At 44.5% G+C, this 26,379-nt stretch overlaps 1 long non-coding RNA gene across 1 annotated transcript in view; it reads right to left on the bottom strand.

Moving 5' to 3' along the window:
• Positions 1–8,662: 8,662 nt before the first annotated feature.
• Positions 8,663–26,379, bottom strand: part of LOC119955114 — an 85,878-nt gene continuing 68,161 nt past the window's right edge. The window contains exon 5 of the long non-coding RNA XR_005458386.1: positions 8,663–10,900. This is a non-coding gene — a long non-coding RNA (uncharacterized LOC119955114). The remainder of the gene's footprint in view (positions 10,901–26,379) is intronic.

Genomic DNA, 26,379 nt, shown 5'->3' on the forward strand with positions numbered 1-26,379 from the left:
TCTGCATCGGGGGCTTTTGATCATGGACCACTGTGCTGGTTCGAGGGTGGGAGGGGAGGAGAGGGAGCAGTAGGAATAGAGGGTGGGGTGCGGGCAGGCCCGCTGTGAAGACTAAAGTGGCAGAGGCCTCACATGCCTCAGGTATGAAATGTTTTAATGGTGAACAATTTAACGTGGTAGATTTCTGTTCCTCCTAGCGGCGGATAGTGACCTCGCCAGTGTCACTCCATGCTCCTCAATCTTCTTGATCTTCTGTGGTCCACTGCTACGTCTCTAGCTGTGTCCCCAGGATGCGATTCCAGATGGTCTGGCCGCATCAGCTGGTGATTGGGCAAAGCAATCAACATGTGGTCAGTGAGCGGGAAGGATAATTGTGTGGGACATCAACAACTCACTTGAGATAGGTCATCTGAATGAAGAGGCAGTGGATCTCCACCTCTCTGGTGCACGCCGACCTCGCTGTTAGTTATTGCTCTCTCCTCGCGCAACCCTGCAATCTTCAGCACCAGTTCCTCATAGGAGGTGAGGACTCGGATCTTTGGAATTCCTCCCATTATCTTTGCCCTTTCCTTCTTATTATGGGCTATCTTCTTCTGTGGGGACAAAGAGAGGACATTGTGAGCCGCACCATTGATTGCTCAGGGGGGTCTACAGCAGATGACATGTGTGGGCACCACACCTAGACATGAATAGGGTTGTGCTGGTGGGCGTCAGGGGGTTCTGAGTTACAAGCTTGAAGATCGGATGCGGCAAGGGTTTGAGATATCAGCCAATGGATTGGGTTGCGTGGTTTAGGAATTTGAGGGTTGGCAGGCAGAACCATTGCCAGAAGAGTTGTGGTAACTTACCCTTGCAGCTGGTTGGAGGTTATTTGTCTTCTTCTGACACTGGACATGGGTCCCCCTGGTCATGCTGCCGGCAGTCATTGCAGCTGCCACTGCCTCTCAGGCAACACTGCCGACCCTGTTGTTGGTTCTCCACCCCCTGGGTGGAACAGGGTGCCCCGCCATTCATCCATGGCGTTGAGGAGCCTGGCCACATTGGCATCCCCAAAGTGAGGATCAGGTCTTCGTGCTGCCATCCTTGTTGCTCAAGTGGGAGTGAGTGCTGAGGGAATGTTTAAAAGCAGCTCCCCCTTGTTAGAGGCGAGCAGCTCAGGCGCGAGTTGGGAAAATTAGATGGCGAGGGAGCCAGGCAAGGCGAGGGTCACGGGGGAGTTCAATTTTAGGAACTAAGAGCGGGTGAATAGACGTCGCAATCTCGCCATTACAGCCGACGCGAAACACCCCACAAAACCCGCCCAATCGACACTTTGAAAGATTTTGGATGAATCGCGCCCCATTCTGTTTAGTTAATAAAACTCCCGTTTGTTGGAAGTCCCCAGTGCAGTTGTTGATTTAATGGACCACGCAGAACTATAATAAATATAAAAGGAGAATATGCCTCTCTGTAGTTTAAGTTGTCCAGAAGATTAGTGTTTTTTCCTGGCCATTTGTAACAGTGAAGGTTTTAAAACGTGAAATCTTGTCATGCCATTCTTTCAGCGATTGAAGTTTGAATCTATTTGTAAAGCTATTGGTCTCTCTGGGTTTTGGAACAATCTCTTTATGAAACAACATATTTACCTTTCCCAGAACCTAACAACATCCTCTTCAAGCTGCAAGCACTCCCAAGTTATCATTTTCAAATCTTTCGCATGCAAATTCTGTTGACTGGTTGTTATGCACACTTCTGAAATGATCTAGAATACTATAACATCCAGGGTTTACGATCCAAACACAAGGTTCATCAAAATAATTAGTAGTATTTTGACATTTGGCAATTTCATTAATTTAATGTAGTCTCAATAGAATCCATATTCTTCACCAGTTACTACTCGATAGGATTAAAGTAAAAACTTCTATTTTTAATTAGTTAACAGTCAACTGGAACTTATCTTTAGATGTTTACATTAGGCAAAGGGTATGTGTAGTAGCGTGCCCCCTGAAGGGACGCAATTGGCCAGTCAGGCCAGAGCGCGTGGATCCCGGGCTGAGTGGGTGCTTTCCGGAGCATTATCAACCCTACAGCTGTACCAGTCGGTAGCACATCCGAGCACTTTGGATATAGATATAGTTATTCTAATTAATAGTTTATTGTTGTTCAAACCCGGTGGTCGCCAGTCACTCAGCTATCATATTGACCACAGAAAAATACTTTTCACTGTACTTCGGTACATGAGACAATAAATACCAATCAATCAATCAATCAATATTGGTGACGATGATCATCGGAAGCGCCTTTGTGACCATATTAAGGCAAATAGCAGAGCATTGTGAATATGGACTTGCCCTTAATGACATGTTAAGAGACAGTCTAGTGTGTGGAGTGAATAACATTGCGATACAGAATAAATTGAGTACAAGATCATCCTGAAAAAGGCACTGTAGAATGTTCTAGCTATGGAGAGCACAGAAAAAGGTGCTTTCGAGCTTCAAAGTGTGCACGGCGGCAAAGTCCATCAGGTCTGGAAAGAAGCTGCTAGCGGCAGCAGCGGCAATATTGGGGGCATGGGTTTAATGAGCAGAGAAATGCAGAAAGCGAGAGAATACAGAGATATTAAAGATTCAGTCAGCTGCTTAGGAGCAGGAAAGAGTGCAATAGATGTCAGGAGGGTCCAAAAAATGTTCCAAAAGTAAGGAAGCTGCATGTTTTGACTGTGGTAGAAAAGGGCAGGTAAGGAGCAAGTTTTGGAATAAGGATGGCCTGCCCACTGAAAACAGGTCAGCAATCTGGCTCCAGGTGCACAGCATTGAAGGTAGCTCAGAAAATGGGCCAAAAGTCTTTAGATTGAATAATATGAAGGTGGGCAAGTAGCCCCAATTACAATAGTGTTAATGGTCAATGGTCGTCCACTCAAGCTGGAAGTAGTCATGGGAGCCTCCGCCACGATATCGATAACTCTATGGAGGGGTTCAACCCCTAAGATTAAAGAACGTTGCAGCCGGGCTGGCCATATGGGTGAGGCTATCAGGATTGTGGGGACAACAATTCCCTTATGAGTAACATGGAACAATCTGCCCAGTTACCCTTAATCATAATTTCAGGCCAGAGGTCAGGTTTGATGGGGCATGGTTGGTTCCAAGAGATCAAGTTAAATTGGCTGGATATTTTCAAGATAAATGACGGCAGCCTGCATGACATCCTAAGGAAATACCAAGAGATCCAGGAGTAATTGGGTAAAATAAGAGGGTCAAAAATCAAGATTCATGTTAATTCTGAAGCTACACTGAGGTTGTATAGGGTCAGACCTGAGTCTAACAGACAAGGGAAAGGGGGGAACCTGGCGGAGTCATGGAGAATGAATGGTCTTGATCTTAGTGAGAAAACCCTTCAGGCTCTTACAGTTGTTGGAAGTAAGCTTGGAGGAATCCAAGACCAGCTTAAGTCTGCAGATCTTGTGGATTATGTATGAAAGCAAAATGAAGAAAAATCATGAAACTATATTACTCCTGGGCAATGAAGTATTCCTGATAACTTTGAAAACTTCATTGCGGGACACTGAAGGGATTTTCATCCTGGACACCTGGCAGAAAATGGGCCTTATTAAAAAAAACACACGTTCTCTTCCCCACTCGAAATCTTCACCAACCCGTTGGTTCCAATTTGATGTGACAGCTCTGAACAGGTAGTGAAACCGCCCGTCCACAAGCATTTGACAGAATTTGAACTGAGGGCTGCGATGTCTTTTATGCCAGGTAAAGGGGGGCGTGAAGAATATTGGGAAGCGGCAGAGACTCTCCAGACAGAAACAAGGACACCACAAGCAAAGTTATGAGCTGTTCCCCCACCCCTCCCCCATTCTGCAAGCGCCTCCTGAATTCACTTCTCGACAATGGTGGGAAGCTAATTGAAACCAGCAATTCCCCAGCAGAAAAAAATCCATTGAAATCCCTTCCCCCGTGTAGTGATCTCTGTATGTGTCAATACATGTTCAATTAATGTAAAGTAAGTACAGACAGATGATCACTAGATGGCAACACTAACAGGACCTATAAAAGGAGTTTCCCGCTCTTTCGTAGTTAGTGTGCGTGTGGTGAACAGTTAGAGTTAAGACGTGACCAGATCAGAGTGTAGTGTATTTTTGTAATTGTTAATTTAATATAAACTTACTTAATTCTTTTATTAGTTTAGTTTTGAAGTGAAATAACTCACTAGTTTCTTATATATTACTCAATAAACATTTTTGTCATCATCTGGAAGATTTTAACTATTTCTCATCAGAATTCGATACAACTCGGCAAGACTAAAGGGCAATATTTATATTACAATTTAGTAATATAACACCCCACATTAAGTATGCACATAACATATTTAGACCATAGCAAGAAATTACCAGTGATTCTATGATTTGGGTCACTGTGTTATGTAGAGAGGATAAGGAAGCTAAATCTATTTCAATTGAGAAAAGAGATTAACGTGGATATGCATCCACCTTAAAATACTAAAATAATAAAGGAAATAGATCGAATGCAGATCAAGGGACATTTTTATGGAAAACCATGAGAGACGGACCAGAGAATGTGGCGATTAACTTCAGCCTTAGAATAGCTGAGTAATGGAAAAGACAGGCATGCATTCAAGTCTGGTGAAGCATTCAAAGCAAAATTATTTTGGTTCCTGATTCCAAACACACCCGTGGGATTGTCAGTCCTTCAGCTGAAGGGATTCTACGAGCAAATTAAATAGGATGAGACTGTTTCAAAATTTTTGAATGAACCGTGAGCAAAACTCAACATGCCTCTGAAACTGATGATTCAGAATTACCTAAAGCAGATTCGAATGGAATGCCTGATGACACGTTTACTGCATCGTACCTAATCCAAGTAATCTCCTGCACCACTCAGCATAATCTCATTTGCTCCCTTACCCACTGAGTCATTGTCCCACTTTTCCCCTTGTACATTCATCCCTTTGAATGTTTCCTTTCACGTTATCCGACCACACTGACAACCCTAAATGAGATTTAGTCATCCTCCAGTCTAACCCAGTGACTCGTGTTCAGATGAATAGAAGTCCCTGACATCTTTCAAAATAATGGACTCAATTGTTCCTCGTCTCATTGAAGTCTTTATAAACCAAGATTTGCTCTGGATTATCTCAGCGTATCTGATGCACAAACCCATGTTTCTATTTGTAGCTGCTCTTTCTGTGTTATACTAAATGATGCATTTACATTTAGTCATCAAAGTGCAGGAAAACATAATTATATGCTGAGGTTTATATTAGTTTGCGGAACAAGTTTCTCTCAGCAGGTTTATGATAAGGTATTAACAAAATGGATTGAATTGTTCTTTTGCCTAAAGTATTTCCGGTTTCGAACTGTGATGGGTTACTTCATTCTTTTCGTTGTTACCAAGAATGTTTTATTGTATTTATTTTGGGAGCAAGAAGGAAACGTCAGCATTGAACTGTGGCATTTTCATAAGCAGTTTGTGGAAAAGCACAAACACTTTTATATCTTCACTGTAAATGCCACATGTTGTGAACTAATTGGTCTACAGCTCCAAGTCAGATAAAACATGACCCCTGTGCTCCTGTCTTGGCAATATATTATATCTATATATATATATATATATATAGTCTTTTGGGAGAACACAACTTGAGTATTTCTGTAACAAGACACATGCTATTGAAGCTTTTCATCTTGCACTCACCAGGACATCTGCACAAGATAAACCAACAGTAAACGGAACAATAATTCATACTGCATGAAAAGAGAGTGGTGACTGGTTGGCAAGTGGGCTCATGTCCACACATTACACCTTTTCCAACTAAACAATAGCTTGGGATATCACCATTCCTTAATTCATTTCCCATGGCAATGCCTTGACCAATCAGAGTCGATCTGCCTGGTTTGAGTTTGAAACCAAAGCACAGCATTTATCTGTTAACTGTTCTCTGCTGCAGTTCCCAGGGCAACACCTCTAACAATCAGAGTCCACTTGCCAACCGAACCACACTCTGGGGGTAGAGGGTAGATGCACCACTCGGTATAATGTGAAACCAAAGGAATGAAGACCTTGGACGGGATTCTCTGTCCTGCCACACCCGCTTTCTGATGGGCCCCCGCAAGCAGATGGATTCTCCATCCCGGCAGCCGGCCAATGGGGTTTCCCATTGTGTGCACCCCCACGTTGTCGGGAAATCCCCGGGCACGAGTGAGCTGCCGGTGAAACGGAGAATCCCGCCGGCGGAGAATCCTGCCCCTTGTACTTAAGTTATGCCTCACACCTTTTTGATGCAGCAAAACTCTTTACAGTCAGTGAATGATTTCTGAAGTAACTGTTGCATTATTGGAAAATGTGACAGATAATTTACGAACAACAAGGTCGCACAAACAGCAAACGAAGTGAAAGATCTGGGAACTTTTTTTTGATGGTGTTATTTGAGGGTAGAAGAATAGCTGGAATAGCAAGAGAATCCTTTCTCTTCCTCGAACAGCGCAGTAAAATCTTTTACATGAAAATGAAAATGAATGAAAATCGCTTATTGTCACGAGTAGGCTTCAATGAAGTTACTGTGAAAAGCCCCTAGTCGCCACATTCCGGCGCCTGTCCAGGGAGGCTGATACAGGAATCGAACCGTGCTGCTGGCCTGCTTGGTCTACTTTAAAAGCCATCAATTTAGCCCAGTGAGCTAAATCAGCACCTGGGCAGACAGACATAGCCACTGCCTAACATCTCAACTGGAATGAATAGGGGCTGGTTTAGCACGGAACTAAATCACTGGCTTTGAAAGCAGACCAAGGTAGGCCAGCAGCACGGTTCAATTCCTGTACCAGGCTCCCTGAACAGGTGCCGGAATGTGGCGACTAGGGGCTTTTCACAGTAACTTCATTTGAAGCCTACTTGTGACAATAAGGGATTTTCATTTCATTTCATTTCAATGGCTGGAATTTTCCATTTGATCACGCTGGCGGAATTCTCGCTCCGGTCCAGCTTCAGGGAATGTTGTTTCGGCTGAGCGCCAAATTCTCCGTTCTCGCTGGTGGCGGGGTGAACTCGGATCAGGGAATCCAGGCCAGAGCCTCTGACAATGCAGCACTCCCTCAGTCCTGAACTGAAGTGAAACATTAGATTATGTGCTTGAATCTTATTGCCAGGGAATAACTGGTTCGACCCCTGCATTGTTTTTCTCTGTCAGGGTATTGGCACTAAAATTATTTTCCAGGACTAGACAAGAGGAGTAAAGGAAAACTCTCCTGAAATGCAGCAATCTCTTTGGGAAAGTTTGCCCGTGCAGACATGAGGTAAAGATAAGGATCGTCTCAGGTTCGCTTGTAAGGCTCCCTATGGCAATATAATCTAACACTCTTATTTTCCAATTGCAAACATAACAACAACAATTACCCTTGAGGAGGTGCTTCACTGGCTGTAAAAAAAAAATCCGGAGGTTGGGAATTTATGCAAAATATATATAATTCTCACGTTCTCCCCGGGTTTGCGTGGGTTTTCTCCGTGTGCCTCCCGTTTCCTCCCACAGTACAAAGATGTATAGGTTATATGGATTGGACATGCTAAATTGCCCTCTAGTGTCCGAAGGTTAGGTAGGGTTATGGGGATAGGGCAGGGGAGTGCGCCTAAATGGGATGCACTTTCGGAGAGGCGGTGTAGACTCGATGGGCTGGATGGCTTCCTTTGCACTGTAGCGATTTTATGATTGTATGATTTGAATGATTTTATCTTAAGCCTCTATCTCTTTGATATGGTCAAAATTTGAGCGGAAAAAGTAGGGAAATAGAACCATAAAGTTTCATAATTGATAAACATAGGTAGGATATTGATCTTCTGAGGACTTTATCCCTATGGATTTTATGATCCTCAATCCATGAATGTCTTTCATAAGGAGCTCCATTATTTTTCATTTCTTTAAGGAAAAGGTCATGGACTCGGATGGAAGGTCAGAAATCAATTGAATAGGGCAGCACGGTGGCACAGTGATTAGCATTGCTGCATCACGGTGCCGAGGTCCCAGGTTCGATCCCGGCTCGGGGTCACTGTCCGTGTGGAATTTGCACATTCTCCCCGTGTCTACGTGGGTTTCGCCCCCACAACCCAAAAGATGTGCAGGTGAGTAGGATTGGCCATGCTAAATTGGCCCTTAATTGGAAAAAAAATAATTGGGTACTCTAAATTTAAAAAAACAAAGAAATTAATTGAATGACCATTGTTGTTTTAAGCACCCAGCTAATTTCTCTCCTAATGCTCGACACCTATTGAAGAGGATCGTCCTCTTATTTTCAATGTCCAGGCCATGTGAGGCCATGAATGTAATTTTGTAACAAACTCAATCCACGATTACTTCACAAAGATTCCACTGCTCCCAAACAGCAGTTTTGCATTGGCAACAAGTTCACTCTGCTATTTTTGCTTCATGGAGACAATCATTTGTGAGGATCATGAATTTAAAATATTATGGGCATATGTTTTAGCCCATATCACAATTATGGAGTGATATGGTGACACTATAATCAAACAGCTTGTGCCGCATCGAAGTGAATACTTTTAATATAAATGTACCCATTTTGTGCTAGATTTAGGTAAAATATGTCCCAATTATCAATGTTTACTCGGGGTATTTAAGTAAAACAGTATATTAATAAGTTTACATGTATTCACTATCTTCACTGTTTTATTTGTTCCCTGGCACTCACTCATGTATCATTCCAACTAACTCTGGTATATTCCTAAATAATAAATTATCTTTATTTCAGGACCAGAAAAAAAAACACAGCCCAGGCAGAGAGAGTATGAGTGACTAGCCTATTTATGGAAAGGATTAACAGTTTAAATTTCACTTCAAATTAGCAGCTTAATTATCAAACCCGTGTTTAACGTGTAAGCATAGTCTAAGATTTAAAAAAATATGTTTGCCAACTTTCTTTAGCTTAGAAAGCAGGATATCTTCCAATATATTCAGGTTTCTGCAGTTATGTGTGAGAATCTGGAAGTCGTATTTCAGTCACTTTTACTGCAAAGCTATCACTCAATGTAAGAATAGCTAAACTGCATTAGATAACACACATTGTCTGAATGGCTCCAGTAAGCCAACAGCTGGGTCCTCTTATACAGTCAATAGATGTCCAAACTAATCTATTTCTGGCTACTCTCTTGACCTGAATAGGCTATAAATGTTGTGGTCTATTGCTTTGTTCTTTACAATGACTGTCTCAGCAAGCATTACAAAGGCTCAGTTGAGATCTATCAGAAGTTCATGATTCAAGTTTAAGACAAATTGGTGAATGTTTTCCTGCGTCTGTGCAAATCCAGTTTAGAGTTTGCAGCTTCCATTAAACTAAACTCATAAAAAGGAAATGTTATTAACGTTTTTATTAAGAAATTCATAAGAAATGGAGCCATGAAGAAATGCATGTAGTGAGATCACAGTAACTTCATTGTAGTGTTAATGTAAGCCTACTCGTGACAAAGATTATTACATTAAAAATTTCAACGATTATCAAACTCAGTTAAACCTATCATTAATAATAAAAATGTTGTGTTTTTTAATCCATTCAATGCAGCAAAATTGCCGGATATTTATCATAACACCCTGAGCTAATGCATGATCTATTCCAGCTCCACTTCATAGCTTCATTTCTTATGAACACATCTGTCCTTGGGCTCTAGATCACTGGTGTTCCTTTCTCAGGCTCCTTTTTGGGCCTCTCATTGCCATCAGGTGTCCTTGAACAATTGTACCCCTTCGATCAGGAGATTCAACCAAGTAGGTCTGTTCTGAGCAAGGTGTTGACATCTATGATGCATTTCTTGAGATAGGCCTTCAGAGTGTCTTTGAAGTGCTTCCTTTGGCCTCGTCTTATTCAGGAATCTTCTTTAAGCTGGGAAAAGAAGATTTGCTTTGGCAGTCAAGACTCTGACAACCAGTCTTGGTCTTTCCTGATCTTGTATCAGATGGTTTCTTCATAGCTTGAGATGATGGCTGTCTTCAGCTCTTTATAGTTTTCATCTGCTCCATTAGAATCGACACGTTGGAGATTTTGGATAAGGCATTGTTGGAAGTTCATGAACATGTTATGCTATTGAAGCCGTTCAACATTGATCTTTTTTCTGAGCTGTTTCTTCATATCCCGCTGCTTTTGCTGGAGTTTGATGGACACAGAGGTGGATGAGCCGGTGGTCTGTTCATCGGAAATCTGCACTGGTCATTGCTTTGGTTTCAGGGTGGGATGATGACGAAGTTGATCATGTGCCAGTGCTTTGATCATGCAGGTCTCCAGGAAGTCTTGACCTTGTAATTTCCTCGGTCGGCGGCTACTTCTGGACGGTCCTGGGATCCAATGGGAGAAGTCTGACCTTGTGGAAGGTACGCGGTTGCGTCTGATGGGGTCCCAGGCGTTGGTTGCGATTTTGGGGTCGCCGGGGGGAGGGGAGGGAGAGCATGTTCATGATCTGGTCGGACCCCGAGGTTCCATGTGTGCAGGTCGACCGGTGGGTTTGGGTCCTTGTGTGGGGTCTCTGCCATTTTGGGGGTGTTTAGTCCACGTTTTGGTCGCTGGCAAGGTCTTCCTAAGTCACATCGGGCACATGTTTGGTCCCAGTGTTGGTGGTCTGATCGGGCGTTCCTGGAATTGGAACTTGGAGTCGGCCTCTACATGGATTCTACTCCTTTCCACCATCTGCCGGTAAGTCGGTGCACTGGGCGGGCCTCTCCGGGTTGGGTCGGGCGTTCCAGGGGCCAGGTAAATTTCAACACGAGGTCAGGGTCGGACTTCCAGGTGGAGCCTCTTCCACTTCTACTTCCAAGTCGAGGCCCGGGTCAGATCATTGGAGGTATCCTGCCGGGTCGAGCCAGGTCAGGTCATGTGGGCCGGCCCACGGATTTTGAAGGATCTTCAGACCTATAGGTAAACATAAAGAGAAAGGTTAGAGATAGTGTTGGCGATGTTTTAAAAGGTTAGTATGGTTGTAAGAAATGTAGGACGGCAGCACGGTGGTGCAGTGGTTAGCACTTTTGCATCATAGCGCCGAGGTCCCAGGTTCGATCCTGTCTCTGGGTCACTCTCCTTGTGGAGTTTGCACATTCTCCCCGTGTTTCCGTGGGGTTTGCCCCCACAACCCAAAGATGTGCAGGGTAGGTGGATTGGCCACGTTAAATTGCCCCTTGATTGGAAAAAATGAATTGGGTAACTAAATTTATTTTAAAAAATAGATGTAGGAAGAGGATCTGTGGATGAGAGCTCGCAGAGAGTTACCACGCTCCGCCGCTTTATGTCTTCTGTTTAAAGATACTTCCCTATTATGGATCCACAGCCCGCAACACGGTGCACAGTGGTTAGGACTACTGCCTCACAGTGGCAGGGGCCCGGGTTCAATTCCCGCCTTGGGTGACTGTTTGGCGTTTACACGTTCTCCCCATTGTGCTCCGGTTTTTCCCCACAATCCACAGATGTGCAGGTTAGGTAGATTGGCTATGCTACGTTGCCCCTTACTGTTCATGGATGTACAGGTTAGGTGGGGTTATGGAGAATGGGGAGGGTGGGGGGCAGTGGGCCTCGATAGGGTTCTCTTTCAGAGGGTCGGCACAGACTCAATGATCTGAATGACCATCTTGTGCACTGTAGGAATTTTAAAGCTCTATGGAAATAAACAGAAAGGACTCTTACACATTAGTGAACGTGATCTATTATATCCAGTTCTGAAGGAGAATCATATTCGATGTGAAACATTAAATCTGTTTCTCGCGCAACAGATGCTGCTATCTTTTTTTCCAGCATTTTTATAACTATTATGTTGCGATCATTTTTCCCTGGAGAGCAAAAGCCTGAAAAAAAAACGCAGTGGGGAAAAAAGTAACTCTTTAAATGCAAATGCCTAATTGATTAGGAAGTCCGTTCATTTTGGACACATTAGGATTTTATATATGATGGTTCCAAAGTGCAGAGAAACATGCAAAAATTATTAATTGTCCTAAAATATAAAATATTAGTTTCGTATTCAATCTTTGTTTGCACTGTTTTGCCAATGATATTGCTACGAAGCTAAAGTGGTTAGTTTTATTGTTCAGCTCGCAGTATTAGAACTTCAAATGTACCATACATCTCCTTTTGACATATTCTGCATGCCCGTTAGGATAGTGTCTACAAATTATTTTGCAACTTTCCAACCTGTCATGGGCAAAATATTCTCTGATTTAGGGTCAGAAGCATTTTACTCAAAGCAGCAACAAGTGCGCATGGTGAAATATTGTTCCAGTGGGACATTATGCCATTACAAGAAGGGGCAGCTAAATCAATTTCAACTCAAGTTATCTTTGGGGATAAACTGCTTCTCCTCTGATGACAGTACAAGAGTCACCCTATGTTTTATTAAATGAAATCCAACACAAATGCAGGTAAGTGTTTTTTTTGTTGCACTTTTATTATGTAATATATCAAAATGGCACACTTAAGACCCCCAAATCATCAATAAATTCCAATTTTACACAATCTGAAGTTGGATTTGTTATCATTCTGAAGTCAGTTACAGTGAACAAACGGGAAACAATGTTCCCCAGCACCTGTGGCCATACATAGCCTCCGAGGAGGCCAAGATTGGGTTGCGTGTCTGCTTAGCCTGTTTTAGCACAAGGTGACATATTGGTCAAGGAGTTGGAGCACGTGCTACGCATAGCCATCCAGAGGATCACTGAGGGGGCTGATTGCCACTTAAATTGCCTGCCAGCGCTCATTAAAATGAAAGCATAGCATTTATGGGCCTCCAACCATATTTGAAGATATATTTTCTTACTGCTAGAGGTTTGAAGAGGACAGTTGAAATGGAAGATTCTCTGGGACACTTTTTCAAGACTTCGCCAAGAGTCTATCAAGATTTAGTCTGGAAATTCGTTTGAGGACTTCACCTAAAAAGAGTTAAGTGCTGTGTTATTCTAGTTTATTAGACGTCTTATAGGAGTTACCATGAAAAAGGCAATGCTTGGTCGTGGACATTTTGTTAGGAGTTACTCCTTAGTCTGTCGGAGGTATGGGAGAAGGAGATGAGGCCCTGCAGAGCAGCAGATGCTGTGGGGGTGAGGGTACAGGAGGAAGAGGTGGACTTGTCCCCTCTGTGGGTACGGGACATCCTCCTGTAAACATCGTCTGCCTTGAGATCCCCAGCACCTCCCAGATATCCTGTGTGTCCCCCCTCTCCCTCAGTCCCATCCTGAAGCATGCCAACCACTCCTCCAGTGCAAGTGGGCACACAGAGCTTACAAATTCTACTCCACGAAATTGCTTCTCATCAAAGTCTACATTAAACTTGCAACCTGTCTGTTTTAGTAACTCCAGTCAGTTTCAAATTATGGTAAACAGTAATTAGGCCCAAAATTACACACCAAATTTAGGCTTTCACACAGGGCTGTCTTATTAACAAAGCACCTTCTCAGCACCTGCTTTCAACCTTTTACCTAAATAACCCCAGATAGTGTATTATGGATCACAAGATTTCGCTGGATAGTATTTTCTCCACCATACTGAATTTTGCCAGTTATTTTAATTCATAGCTTGCCAGTGCTACAGTTCTCGAGATTGACCTCTATCCAGGCTGCAATAGAAACCACAATTAAAAGAATCACCGTGTATTTTGTAGCGCAAGGGGCAAGCTTCGAGCTCTTTTATCTGTATTTTAGGTTCAATAATAATCATAAAAGACTTTCCTTTCAAGCATTCTGCGAGCACTTTACTGAACTTTGAAGAAAGATCCTAATACATGTACTTCAAAGCTTTAGACTGTCAGAGATAGCAACTATTTGAGAGAAAATAAATTTCATAGTCATGCTCAAACTATTCAGACATTGGAAGAGCAAGTTTATATTTTACAACCTGTAAAACTCCTTTTGAGGAGGACCTCAATTATAATTGCAGGTTGAGTGATGCCTTGGTTCAGTTAGGGTGGCATGGTGGCACAGTGGTTAGCACTGTTGCATCATAGCGCCAGGGACCCGGGTTCAAATCCGGCCTTGGGTAACTGCCTGTGTGGAGTTTGCACTTTCTCCCTGACTCTGCATGGGTTTCCCCCGGATGCTCCGGTTTCCTCCAAAGGTACACTGGTTAGGTGGGGTATGGGGTTACAAGGTTAGGGTGGGGGAGTGGGTCTCGGGAAGGTGCTCTTTCAGAGGGTTGGTGCAGACTAGATGGGCCGAATGGCCTCCTGCATTGTAGGAGTTCTATGGTTATAGTGCATCTCCACTGAGTACTGTGTATTGAGCAGGACAGCATCAAAATAAACAGATGGCCAGATTATTTTCAGTAAGCGGCAAGCACAGTTCAACAGTTTCAAGCCTGTGATAGTGTAGGATTTCATCCAAGAGTCCCAAAAACAGGGGTCAAAGTCACAAGCGGCTTAAACATTTATTTAAGAAGCAACAGTTTAGATGTTATGCACAAGCTAAATTGGCAATAAAGTCATGTGACATAATAAGAACAGTTACTGGTTTTCCAATCCCGAATCGGACAAATGGACCTCAGGTAGATGGTGGCAGCAGTTTCTTCTCCTGTCTGTTTTCCTCAGTAGCCAGGATGTTAGGCCAGAGCTGTTGCTCATTGTCGCTAAGTGTGCTTTGCACTTAATTTGCTCTGTTTAATCATCTTGCTCTAGAGTCGCCAGGTATGATACCACCACGAGGTTCAAGTTCAAGTGCTGATCAATAACTCAATACACCAGTTAGTAAGATTCAAATCAAAACACATTTATTATATACACAGTCAATCACTACTCATGCATAAAATACTACTCACTAGGCTATTTCTAACACTAACAGGCCAATACTTAGCTTTGGAAAAGGGACCCACTAGGTCAGGGAACAATGGCCTCTCATTCGATCCTGAGTCTGCAGGCTTCCAGCTGGTATGGACTAAGGGTTAGGAGTGCCTATCTCGTAGCGTGCATTGACTGGACACTTACTTGTTGGTGCAGCTGCTAGGCAGCTCTCTCGTTGTTGAGAGTCACGGTCAAGACTTGTTTCGAGCTGCTGAGAGACCCTGCCAAGAAGGACGAATTGAACTTGGGGACTCTACTTTATAGTCCCCAGGGGCTTCGCGCCCTTTTGGGCGGACCCCGTACCTGGTTCCAAGTGATTGGACTGAGTTCTGATCACTTGGATCGATTTCTCCAATACTGGAGCTGTTCCCTGATCGCTGGGCGGTTCCCAAGTGTCCGTTGGCCTTCCTTTGTTTTGGCTCCCGCTGGCGCTGAGGAGTCTGGCTTGGCCTCGATTATCTTAACTGTTTCAATTGTTCCTGGGGATCGCTCATCAATATGTAGATGGTCGTCAGTTTCAGTGCTGTCTGGGTTTCTGCAAGTTCTAATATACAGGAGATTTTGCACCTGCTTGTTTGCCTGCGTTTGGCCCTTTCTCCCTGCATTCTTAGCGAATCTCCATTTTAAAGTCGGGAAGTGGCCACCCGAGGTGGCTACAGAGCTAGCGCGTGTCCAGCCCGGGAAGCTCTTCTCCGTCCCCAGTGCATATTTAGGGAGCTGGTGAATGTTTCATGGCAATCATTTATTCAATTGTCCAATTAGCAAGGAGCAGATATCCAAGGTATTACTATCTGCGAACCCATTAACTCATCCCATAGCTTATCTCTTGCTGGGAAATCATGTCAACCGTATCCAGACAGTTGGTTTAAATATTTGCATGATATTACAAAATCAAGCTTCGGCCTGTTTTGTACCAAGACCAAGTCCTTGATCACAGGTCTATGGTGTCCTGTGTTTGTGTGCATCTGGCAGACTGTTATAGATTCTTTCTGAATAAGGGAGGAAGAGAGAGAAAACTTTGACATTCAATATTGATAAATATATAATTAATTTCTGATGATTTTATAAGGTCGTTAGCAGCTATTTCTTACACAAACACTCTGAGCTTGGAAGGGGAAGGTTGTTCATTTAATCCAGGCTGACCCTTCAGTACTGAGGGCGTGCTGCACTGTAGGAGGTGCTGTCTTTTCGATGTGATGTGAAACTGTGCTCCTGATTGACGAATGAACGAAGAAGAGCCAAGGATATCTCCCTGGTCAATATCACTCTTGCCCAATGAGATACGTTCAATTACGACACAGGAGAGAAGATAGGTAATTCAAAGGCTTTAATCATCTGAGAACTGAACAGCAGCCGAGAAGTGTGCTCATCACATGCTGCCCAGTGAGCCTCATCTTATATACCATTTCCTGGGGGCGGAGCCAGAGACGGAGTCCCCCAGGGTTCCAAGCCCGGTCTTAAAGGGCCAATGCATTAAAGGTAAGGTACCGTTACAGCAGCTACTGATAACATTCATCACACCCAACATCACTAAACCACATTACCGGCTATAAGTGTCCCATTACTGTTGATGGGACTTTACTGTGTGTGAACTGGCTTCTGCATTTCCTACATTTACAACAGTGGTTACACTTCCAAAGTACTTAATTGGCTGCAAAGTGCTTTGCAAAGTCCACAGCTCCTAGAACCATGGAATTCCGGCAGTGCAGAAGGAAACCATTCGGCCCATTGAGTCTGCTCCGACCCACTGGAAGAGCACCCCACCCAGGTCCACTACACCACTTTATCGCCGTAATCCCGTAACCCCACTTGACCTGTACATCTTTGGACACTAAGGGGCAATTTTTTAGCATAGCCAATCCACCTAACCTGCACATCTTCGAACTGTCAGAGGAAAATCATGCAGACACGGGGAGAACGTGCAAACTGCACACAGACAGTCACCCAAGGTCGAAATTGAACCCGGGTCCCTGGTGCTGTGACGCAGCAGTGCTAACCACTGTACCACCACATGAACCACCGCCCCCTGCCATCTTGGAACATGTATAAATCCAAATTCCTTCTTTTCTTTCTTTATCAGTTAATTACAAACATGAAATAATTTGAGACTTGTTTTTTTTTTATGAGAACAATAATAATGTGAAGATCGGCACTGTACAATTACATCCTCAATGCAGTCATTTCAATATCTCTTCAGCTCTCTGCTGAGAGGATTGAACTTTAGTTTTGTTTGAGGTGCTTCCATTTATAAAAGCTTCAAATGATCTTTGTTCATCACTCACATCAGTCAGCTATTTAATTCGCATTGTTCTAAGCCAATTGAACATGCTCATTTACATTTGATTAATAAATAGCAACAAAGGTAATGAATATGCATCATAATAGTTAGGTGGGACTGAATATTTAAGCAATAGTTATCCACGAACCTTTCAGCACAGACAGGCTTGGACATGGATTTTGCTAAACTCTCACCCACGTGAGTATGTTCATATTTTATGGAATGTTTTGATGACTTTCAGGTAGAAGTGTGATACTGCAACCCAGAATGAAGTTCAATGCATCAGTTTAGTGGTATCTTAGCTCAGCCGGCTCATTCTCATGTCACTCCCAGGTTCCGCAGCAATGGCTACAATGAGGACAGGCATGATGCAATCTCAACCCCAAAGGACCAATCCATAGATGGAATTTGGGGGTGTTGGAGTTGGAAATAAGCTCTGACAAGGTATGACAAGGGATTTGGGATGCATTCAAAGACACTTCCCTTGACACGGTTGAGGAAAGGTAGAGTTGCACCTTCACCGACATCCAGCTGTGTGCAGCACAGCCACCCTTCACTTTGATGTGGAGATGCCGGCGTTGGACTGGGGTGAGCACAGTAAGAAGTCTTACAACACCAGGTTAAAGTCCAACAGGTTTGTTTCAAACACGAGCTTTCGGAGCACGGCTCCTTCTTCAGGTCACCTGAAGAAGGAGCCGTGCTCCGAAAGCTCGTGTTTGAAACAAACCTGTTGGACTTTAACCTGGTGTTGTAAGACTTCTTACTGTGCTCACCCTTCACTTTGCCATCGAGCCCACTCCATTATGTTGCTCTGCACAACACTTAACTTGCACTCCTTCTCCATCAATGCACGTCCTCACCACCCCATACATCCATTCATCATTGCCACTTTCTCTCTCGTCCTTCTGCAGCGTCCTCTCTCAATGATAGCCAGCCTCGACAAAGGCACTACCTTGATCGGGTGAGCACATGATATTACGGTCACTCAGAGGTCAGTTCTCCGTCCACTGCAGGAAACAAGTCACAAAACACCAGGGAGAGTGCAGGGACCAGAAATGGTCCTCCTCAGCTTTCACAGCTAGCAATGGGAGAAAAGAATGCAATGGAGATTGGTGAGTGTTTCAGTGTCCTTGGCTATAAGAGGTGGGGACCTCCCAACTAACTAATGATGCCATTAAATATTGTTGACCTAAATGTTCTACAGCACTCAGTCATGTTGTTTTGATGTTTACACATATAAGATCGACAGAGGGCTGTCTGAAGATAACTTAAGATGTACTTAACTGGCTAGTGGTAATTCACATCTTTTTGTCCTCCACCAGTTCAATCACACATACCACAGGAATCCATGGGCCTCACAGGTGATGGATCCTCTGAGGAACTGATTGATTCTGAGGATGCACCATCACAGGTGCAGCACGGTAGCATTGTGGATAGCACAATTGCTTCACAGCTCCAGGGTCCCAGGTTCAATTCCGGCTTGGGTCACTGTCTGTGCGGACTCTGCACATCCTCCCCGTGTGTGCGTGAGTTTCCTCCGGGTGCTCCGGTTTCCTCCCACAGTCCAAAGATGTGCAGGTTAGGTGGATTGGCCATGATAAATTGCCCTTAGTGTCCAAAATTGCCCTTAGTGTTGGGTGGGGTTACTGAGTTATGGGGATAGGGTGGAGGTGTTAACCTTGGGTAGGGTGCTCTTTCCAGGAGCCGGTGCAGACTCGATGGGCCGAATGGCCTCCTTCTGCACTGTAAAATCTATGTAAAGGATTCATGCTCACCATACACCAGCCCAGATATTTGTACTTTGACTGTTTGAGGGATAATTGAGTTTTCACCTGGTGACTGTTATGCCTTTAATTAGTACATCCCTGCTAATGAAACATCACATTAACTGTAGTAAATTCAGCAGGGTGTTTGTTTTAGTTCTCCTCTTAGACTTATATCTCCTGATCGCAACATCTCCGGAATAAATCTAGCATCGTATTTGGAAGAAACCCAAGTTCGTGGCAACTCCATAATTTTTCTCTTTGCGTCGCTTTTAAAATCTAACAAAAGAGAAAACTGGCGACGAGGACGAGGCACTAAAAACGGTCCACGAGAAAAGTGAAAACGGGCGGCTGAGAGCGAGTAAGAAGATTCTTGGGATTGGATTCAAATGTTGATTAAGAGAGAAGCCGCAGATGCAGAAAGGTTTGAAAAAATACAAAGTACAACCGCGAGTCAGAACAAAGGTTTTAAAAAGAAAACTAGAAATGTGGGGGCAGCACGGTGACGTAGTGGAAAGCACTGCTGCCTCATGGCACCGAGGTCCCAGGTTCAATTCTGGGTCACTGTCTGTATGGAGTTTGCACATTCTCCCTGTGTCTGCGTGGGTTTCACCCCCACAACCCAATGATGTGCAGGGTAGGTGGATGGGCCTCGCTAAATTGCCCCTTAACTGGAAAAAATGAATTGGGTACTCTAAATTTAAAAAAAAAATGTGTAGACACTAAGCTGCAGAGACCATGCATGTGGTGAAGTGAAATGGACTGCAGGAACAGGGATTCAAAGTCTGCCGATTCTGTGCAAGTTTCTACTCAAATCGAACAAACGATAGCCCAGGCGGAAAAAAAATATTTTGCATTGTGGCTTAGGAAACCTCTTGCTTCATACATAGAAAAGAAATAGAAGGGAGGAAGCTTGAAGAAAGTATAGACCCTGGGAGCCGATATCCGAGATGGCGGGCAAAGGTTGCTCCATGAATGCATTTGATAAAGGCTGTGAGACCTGGAACTCGTAAGAAGAGAGAGTTCAACTTTATCTCATAGCTAATCAAATACCGGAGGGCCTAAAGGTTACAGTTCTCAGTTTGCTAGGGTGTAAGACCTTTATGATACTGCATCATAGTCCATCCAGAAAAGCCGGGAGCTAAAACCTACAATGAATTGATGAAGACTCTAAAAGAGCATTTCTCACCAAGCCCAGTTATAATAGCAGAAAGGCTCCAGTCCCACTGCTGTAATCAGGAAGAAGGTGAAAGCATCTTACAATGTGCGGCGACCTCAAAGTTAGCAAAATCCTACAGGTTTGGTGCAACGCTAGACAACACTCTTTGTGATAGGCTGGTATGTGGACCCTACAACGAAGCTAATAAGAAAAAGCGACTTACTGAAAGCGCCTTAACTCTTAAATCAGCAATAGAAATTGCCACGGCAATAGAGCTGGCATCAAAAAGATGGAGCCCACCAGAAACAAGCTGCAAGAACACAACCATGCCATTTGATACGCTCAAGTTGGACACTCAGCAGGGGAATGCTGGGGTAGCGAAGGAAGGGCCAGAACTGTAGCAAAAAGGGCCATATTATTAAAGCACGCTGGACACAGCAAGCTTCACCAACACCCAAGGTGTGTAAGAAAAACAAAACATCTAGCCTACTAGTCAAGTCTACAAGAAGGTAGACCAGGTTCAAGACCGCTCAGGAGGCTATGTATCTGGACAAGAGCTGAACCTAGGTATCTTGTCATTCAGTGCCATCCACAACGTTTCTGGGCATTTCCAAAACTGATGGCAACCAAATCAAAATGGAAGTGGTTACGGGAGCAGCTCTATCATTAACACCAGAGATAATCTATAATCAGAAGTTAAAGCATCAGCCATTGAAACCATCAAATATTATCCTGCGAATAGGTGGTACCACTAAAAGGATGTTGCTCCATGGCTGTATGGCGTGGAAGTAAATGGACAAACAGCATAATTGTCTCTCCACACTGTCCTGGGAAATTTCCTCCTTTATTTGGTGGGGCATGGTTAGGAAAAATCAATTGGGGAGCGGCGAATCAGTTGGCTGATGGGAAAAGGACCTATGACAACTTCTTGAAAGGTATAAAAAGGTGTTTTTAAACTCACTGGGCTTAATGACAGGAGTTGAAGTCTAACTCAAAATTAAGCCAAATAGTACACCAAAATGTCTCAATGCCATAACCTTGCCATGCTATTAGACTAAAATAGCAGAACTAGAAAGACTAGCCCAAACAGGAGTTATTGAAACTGTTACCACAAGTGAATAGGTTATCCCGATAGTTCTGGTACTAAAACCAGATGGCTCAGTAAGGATAGGTGGAGATTTTAAGATTATAATGAAGAGTATTGTGCGCAGATCACTATCCACTCCCGCTGATTGAAGACTTATTCGCTGGGCTTTCTGGAGGTCAGAAATTCAGCAAAATAGATCCATCACTGGCGATTTTACAAATGAATGTGGCTGTAGAATCACAGCCGCTATTCACTATCGTGACACACAAAGGGCTGTTCCATTTGAGATAACATCTGCACCTGCTCTATTTCAGAGGTCCATGGATCAATTTCTGAATGGGCAAAATGGGGTGCAATATTCGCTCGAAGAAATCCACGTCACCGGCTCAAGTGAACAACAGCAATTGAAGAACTTGGAAGCTACAGTGGAACGTCTATGAAAACCAGAATCTTCGAGTTAAAAAAAGAAAAGTGTGACTTTTTGAAGACATCTGAAAACTACTTGGGTCACATCATTGATTAAGATGGCTTGCCTATGGAACCAAAAAAAAAAGATGATAGAAATCTTAGAAGCAACACGTCCTCAAACTGTGTCGCAACTGAGGTCATTTCTAGGATGAATAAACTATTCTGGTGAATTGGTTCCAAATTTGTGAGGGGCTGTTTAGCACAGGGCTAAATCGGTGGCTTTGAAAGCAAACCAAGCAGGCCAGCAGCACGGTTCAATTCCCGTAACAGCCTCCCTGAACAGGCACCGGAATGTGGCGACTAGGGGCTTTTCACAGTAACTTCATTTGAAGCCTCGTGACAATAAGCCATTTTCTTTTCATTTCATTTCAATTTAGCAATGCTATTGACACCATTACATACTTTTGTTATGTGGCAAACAAACATGACACCAGACAAACAAATGCAAAAGTGCGTATAAAGAGGTTAAAGTCTCCTTAAAGAAGTCATTTCACTACAATGCCAAGCTGAAGGCACAGCTTCCTTGCGACGCATCACACTATGGGTTTGGCACAGATGTCTCACACATAATGCCTTCAGGAGAGGAACGACCGATATCATTTGCTTCACAAACTCTTACTCGCAGACAAATTCTGCTCAGCTGGAAAAAGAGGCTTTTACTATTATATTCGGAATAAGGCTTCATTGCTACTTTTATGGAAGTCATTTTACTTTCTTGACAGATCACTAACACTTGACGACAATCTTCAGGCGCTATACAAATATATTCCTTATTTAGCAGCTAGTAGGTCACAGAGATGGTCTTTGATACTCTCAACACTCACCCACAATATTCAATTTCGTAAATTGGAGCCATGTGCGAATGCTGATACTTTGTCAAGATTGCCGTGGCATCGAAGCGAACACTGCGAGGATGGCAACCGCAGTGGACAACCTCAACAGCATGTCCCAGTCGCTGGGGGACCCGACCAGTACCAGGTGGGCGTTGATGAGGTGATGCGGAGCATATCTCAGTCTCAGGTGGGCATTGCCGAGGAACATCGGAGCACCTCCCAGTCGCTGGGGAACGTGTCCCCGTTGCAGGTGGGCATTGCCAGCGCGCTCCAGAACATGTCCCAATCACTGAGGAGCATCACCAAGGGAGTCGACACCGTGCGGCAGACATTGGGGAGATGCCAGGGCTGGCAGAGCCAGATGGCGCAGGGCCAGCTGCCTCTCCGTACTGAGGTGAACCCCAAGGCCATATGGGCACAGACCAGGAGGAGGAGTTTGGGATGCCAACCCAGAGCCACCCTACAGAGTGGTGATGGCGGCCACCAGCTCCCCCAAGACAACGGCACATCTCAGAGTCTGCAACCGGAACAGGGTGATAAGGTGGGGAATGTGCCGCCAGTAGGTGCGCTGGTACCCTCTGGCCCCAGAGCCCCCAGAGGACGCCCGCTAAGGGTATTGGTGGCCATGGGACATGGTCGGCTGAGGCTGCCTTCACCTCTGATGTGCATCCTGGGGACACACCTACACACAGTGGTGGAGCTCATAAGGCACATCGGCGATCACTGATAGGGCATGGTGGGGGTTGCCGGTGGCACCATTGGGAGATTGGGGCAGTTGGGGAGAAATTTGTTAATAAAAATCATTCACCTCGACCAATATGAAGCCTGTGGCACTTTTTTCTTCAATGCTGGCCGAGCACCCAACCCATGCCCCATCTCCCAGTCACGGAGGTCCTCTTCCCTGCCCCACAACCCAGCTCATCACGTGCAGGTGACGGGTGTGAGCAGATTGGCAGGGGGTACACTATGGTTTGGCTTGAGGAGCACCAGTGCTCAGCTCTCAGCGGGCGAACATCCCCCAGCCCTCAATCGTGGCCCGCTGACAGGCCGACACAGTCCCATCACCCTGGAGTGATGTTACACAGACCCTGGGAGGGTGGGGAATAGTAGGGGAGTGGGGAAGGGGAAAGGCTGAGGGACTCCCTCCTGACATGCATCCCTTCTGTTAGCCCCTGGACCTGGGGCATCCCTTCGATGGCGGAGAAACCAACTGGTCAGGCATCCTGTTGGGCTTAGCCCAGGTCAAAGTTTATATAGTTAGCTGTCCAGGCAAACAGGGCATCCATGACTTCACCATTTGCTGGGGAGGCCGTGTCACCCAATGGCACAGGTGCAGTTGGAGCAGTCTTTGACACGGCCCTTAGAGGCTCCAACAGCCTGAGATCATTGGCGAAGAGCATCTCAGCTATCAGCAGGAGGAGCCGGCTCGACTTTTGTTCTCCTTCGGGGGATAGCAGCACGTAGGCACAATACAAAAAGGAATAATGAAGTTTGATATTTATACAGGTGTCTGCACATCTGGGGGTTTTGTGGCACAGTGATAGCTTCCTTACCTCCAGACCAGAAGCTCTGGGTTCAAGTCCAACGCCAGGACTTGTTGGCCATGGAAGGTGCATTTATAATGCAGTTCAATCGGCTGATAATCAGCTCAGGAATCCTTCCATCACTTTCCCAATATTCCCCACATGGAAAAAAAGTGTGAAGATATGCTTTAAAAATAATGTACGCACATGGGTGAGTGAGATAATGTCATGTTGTGAAATTTGACTTCCTTAATAGAATCGCATAAACTATTAGTTAGTTCCATTTCCAAGGCCGGTGGAAGTGATACGAGGCGGCCTAGACAAATAAAACAACTTTGTGACCCCTACCTACCACCACAATTCTGAATTTATAATTAGATTCAGTTTACATGTAAAATGAAAATCTGATGATACTGATTGTACATTCTCAGTGTTCCACACTTTTCACAGGCTATGTAGAAGAAGAAATGCCCATTGTGATCTTCAACATGACTCACAAGATACAGTACTATGATTCGGAGCTTTGGAATAGTCATGTGATGGGTAGAATTTTCCCAAGATTGCACAGAGTGCTGGATCAGGCAAGAAAAGCTGTATGAAGCTAGCTGGCTTGAGCAATGCCTTTGCTTGCAGCATTAAACGACCCTCTGCAATTTCAAAGTGGTGGCGAGGACCACACAGGCAGCTGTGGGGGTGGGGTCTAAATACTCGGGAAAGGGCGCCCCAACCTCAAATTTACAAAAAAGGCACCCCCCCCCCCAACCAGGGAACTCCTGGCAAACAAGGGGAACACCCGCAACACCCAGACGCAGAAGGGCAACTGGGTAAAAGCACCAAAATGTGCTCAGCGTTTCAAGATGTCAGCTTTTTGTGAAGTTAGTTTGTGCAAAACAGGATGAAGTCCTGACTAACAGCAGCACATGAGCATGCTGGGTTATGGGCATCATAGCCAGAGATGATTCAGTAAGGGGACAAGGTATCACCACCCATGAGCTAGGTTAGCCATCTGAGAATACTCAGTTGATCACCTATGAAGGCAAGGCGAGTTAGTCCCAGTGATTCAGGGCAGATGATAGGAGGAGCGCAGGATACTATTCTTCCTTAGTTCCTTGGTATTTTCTCTCAAATTTGGATTATTTTAAATACAATTCCCGATAATTGTATTTAAAGTCATCAAAGTCATCTCAAGTTTCAACTACTTGACGCAATGAAACAGAAATCAAACCGGCACAAAGAAGCAGTTTCTTATTCTCCTTATTCAAGGTGTAAATGCATTAGAAACAGTTCAGAGAAGGTTTACTAGACTAAATACCAGGAATGGTCGGGTTGTCTCATGAGAAAATGTAGGGGAGGTTAGGTTTGTACGCACCTGGGCGGCACGATGGCACAGTGGTTAGCACTGCTGCATCACGGTGGCGAGGACCCGGGCTCGGTCCCGGCTGTGTCCATAAGACATAGGAGCAGAATTAGGCCACTCGGCCCATCGAGTGTGCTCCGGCATTCAATCATGGCGGATATTTTTCTCATCCCCATTCTCCTGCCTTCTCCCCATGTGGAGTTGGCACATCCTCCCCGTGTCTGCGTGTGTCTCACCCCCCACAACCCAAAGATGTGCTGGATAGGTGGATTGGCCACGCTGAATTGCCCCTTAAATGGAAAAAAATTATTGGGTACTCTAAATTTGAAAAAAAAGGTTTGTATCCACCCGATTTCAGAAGAATAAGAGGCGACTTGATTGAAACCTTTAAGATCCTGAGGGGTATTGACAGGGTGGATGTGGAGAGGATGTTTCCACTTGTTCGAGAATCTGGAATTAGGGGTCACTGTTTAAAAATACGGGGTCGCCCATTCAAGAGAGATGCAATTATTATTATTATTTTTAAATTTAGAGTGCCCAGTTGTTTTGTTCCCATTAAGGGGCAATTTAGGATGGCCTAAACTCAGGCAGACATGGGGAGAATGTGCAAACTCCACACAGACATATTCGTATATAAAGAGCAAGAGGGTAACTAGAGAAAGGATTGGCCCACTCAAAGACAAAAGAGGGAATTTACACGTGGAGTCAGAAGAAATGGGTGATGTACTTTGCATCAGTATTCACCAAGGAGAGGGACATGACGGATGTTGAGGCTAGGGATGGATGTTTAAATACTCTAGGTCAACTTGGCAAAAGGAAGGGGGAAGTTTTGGGTATTCTAAAAGGCATTAAGGTGGACAAGTTCCCAGGTCCGGATGGGATCTATCCCAGGTTACTGAGGGAAGTGAGGGACAAAATAATTGGGGCCTTAACAGATATCTTTGCAGCATCCTTGAGCACGGGTGAGGTCCTGGAGGACTGGAGAATTGCTAATGTTGTCCCTTTGTTTAAGAAGGGTAGCTGGGGTAATCCATGGAATTATAGACCTGTGAGCTTGACGTCAGTGGTAGGCAAACTGTTGGAGAAGATACTGAGGGATAAGATCTATTCACA

This window comes from Scyliorhinus canicula, chromosome 20, assembly GCF_902713615.1.
Source record: "Scyliorhinus canicula chromosome 20, sScyCan1.1, whole genome shotgun sequence".
Classification (NCBI taxonomy): domain Eukaryota; kingdom Metazoa; phylum Chordata; class Chondrichthyes; order Carcharhiniformes; family Scyliorhinidae; genus Scyliorhinus; species Scyliorhinus canicula.